The sequence below is a fragment of the Pundamilia nyererei genome, unplaced genomic scaffold, assembly GCF_000239375.1.
Source record: "Pundamilia nyererei isolate P.nyererei 1_Seehausen unplaced genomic scaffold, PunNye1.0 scaffold00059, whole genome shotgun sequence".
In the NCBI taxonomy this organism is placed as follows: Eukaryota; Metazoa; Chordata; class Actinopteri; order Cichliformes; family Cichlidae; genus Pundamilia; species Pundamilia nyererei.
The window spans coordinates 2,496,830-2,499,759 of NW_005187460.1; positions in this window are offsets into that span (position 1 = coordinate 2,496,830).

Below are 2,930 nucleotides of genomic sequence, written 5' to 3' on the forward strand. Positions count from 1 at the left end.
ACCAATTTGTCCGTCTTTACTCTCGATCGTCTGAGATCGTGGATAATTGGCTGATAAACTTGTGCTGCTGTCTGTTTTTTCTCTTCTTCTTTTTTTAAATTTCCCAGCAGTGGAGCAGACAAAGGCGGGAGCGCAGCGGACAAAAGATGCGTTGTGGCTGCCGTCGAAATATGAACCACCATTTTGATAGTCATAGCCTGTAGACCGACATTTCCTGTCGGTACTAGAATGGCTGTACAGCCTACACGGCTTCTGCAGAGGCAGAGAGCGGACTGGTGCGTGCTGACAGGAGGCAGCCGCACATACAGACACGTTGCTGCTTCTGCGGCTCTCCATATTTGGCTGCGAGTCGGTGAAAAGTGGGTCTGCAGGAGCCGCAATGGCGACAGCCGTACATGAATAAACAGAGCTGGCTCTGTGAGAACATTATTGGCTCTCTGGTTTCTGGGCAACTGCTGCGCACAGCTCGCTGTCCTACTTACCGGGCGACATTTTCTGCTCAAGGTGGCTGCTCAGATGTTTTAAAAACAACAACAAAAAAACCCACAAGCGAGAAGATGTGAAGCCGTGTAGCTTTGACCTGCAGCCTGAATCAGACTTGAGCGCATGATTTGAATTAGAAAGCATTATCTACAACAGCAAACGCAACCGCAGCTCCATGTCTAATTTCTCACCAGAACCTCTTTCAGGTTTCTTTAAGGCGCGGGGGGGCTATTTGTGTTTTAATTGCTCTTTTGAAAGGATGCTTAAGGAAAATTTTAAAAAGGGAGAAAATGAAGAGCCTTCGCTTCTATTTTGAATCCCTTCACATTTCTGTCGTTTCTGGGGTGTCGCAGGCCTCCAGCGGTCCACGCGCAGGGATTTAAATTAGAGAAGTGATCCCTGCTGCTCGCGCACTCCTGCGAGGCTGCACTGCTGAGATGAAACCGACACTGTGTGCAGGCTGCTGCTGGGTACGATGATAAAGGGGGTATGTGAAACATCACACTTGGTCTATAAATATGTTCCCCTGTTAAAACATGTTGCAGTTTCCTATAGCTGCTGATGCATGACTGGCTCACAGGTTCAAAGCCACGGAAGGCCTGTAGAGAGAGCCTCACGCATAGAGAGAGCGAGAGAGATTTCAAAAGCCAGGGTGGAAAAAAGCTGCATGAAATATATAAGATATAGGAAAATATCGACTAAGCTTCACCACTCTGAAAACAGAGTATGCGTTTATTTGCCAGTTTCAGTCGACCGCACACCGACCGCACACCGACCGCACACCTGGGCCTGTTAGGATTCATCGAGCATTTGAGACTTCAGCAGGTCACCTCAGCTCCCCAAAATGGCCACAAATACATTTCCAGTTCATCCACAAATAAATGATTCCTGGATAAATAAATAGTAACTCATAATCTATTGCCCGCTTTAGCTGAAAGTCTGGTTAATTAAGTCTATATTACAAGATTATTAAGGGGCCATTTCCAAAACGAAATCTCAGAGAAGGAGGGGGAATGGCCTGAAATGTTCGATAAAGGTTTATGTGAGAGTGTCATTTAGACCGGAAGTGAGCTCATTCTTGTAAAAATGCCAGCAGATTACCTCCTCATTATATGCGTCACCTATGTGCCTGCAGTCTTCCACCTACGTAGGTGGAAAAAATGCATTTGTTTATCAAAGAGGTTGATTTTTTTCCTCTCGGAAAATCAAGAAACTGATATAGTTGGTCTCCTAAAAACTAACTCTAAGTTGGCATTAATGTCAAGATTACAGGGCAGCTAGTTCGCCCCCCCCACGCCCCCACCCAAATAATAATAATTTAAAAAAAATAGAAGAAAGCGACGTTAAATGGTTCACTTTGCTTCAGGATCACTTTTAATTAAACCTGGCAATAATATATTAATTATTAAAGTAATTAAAGGACTTCACATGACTCGTTCTGTAACGATAGAGCACCATTGTGGCCCTCTTTTGTAGTTCTTCATTTCCTTATATGGTTGTTTGATTTTGATCAGTCAGCTGTCACTGACAGACAATGACTTGACTAAAGAAACAACCAAAATACACCTCACACATTTCTCCGGGCCTTTCTGTTTGTCACACCATGCAAATGTTATGCCTCTAATCAGTTTGTAATCCTCTTATAACAGAGTAGATTGTTTCTCCGTACAGTTTCAGACCTGGCTCCAGGCTCCCCGGGCCTTCATAAAGTCTGGAAGAGGCCCACAGAGTTTGAAGGTGTCAAGAAAGGTCAGTGTTTAGAGATGATTCACAAAAAGTCGTGCACTCGAGTATCACTCGCGCTTTGCATGCACAGCCCTTTCTGTAGGATGACAGTGCAGAAAAACTTGCCGTGTCATTGTGCCGCAGGCCACACAGACCTGTTTTACAGCAAGCTGGAAACACAATAAAGCCTCCTAGCAGACTGTTTTTTTCTTTTTTTTCAAACCTCTTATTGTTGACGTCCTTTCCTTTCTGCATTGTGCTGGACGGCACAATGCAAAACAGCATCAGGCCAAACACCCTCCAAGAAGACTTTCTTCTTGATAAAATCTAAGAATTACATAACCTCCTTCCTTCAGCAGTGTTGTATGTTTAGATTCCTGCTCTGGATCAAGCTGCTATAGAAAAATAATTCTTGGGTAAGGTTTTAATAATACAAGTGACCGGTGCAGTTGTGCAATACAGAGCGCTCTTTGTGCGGGGTCATTAGTGATTATGCAACATGATCTGTTTTCCTATTTTGTTTTTGCTTAACAGCCAAGTTAATGTTTCTAAAGTTTAACGCTTCATTCTGTCCAAGCGTGAGCCAGGAGGCTTCAGACAAACTGCAGGGTGAGAGCGTTGATACGCACGGCGGTTTTTACTGGAACTCTAAAGGGCGGCCGTGAAACGTTAGCCCATAAAAGGAAGCCAGTTCAAATTATAAACTGACAGCCCTCCCAGTT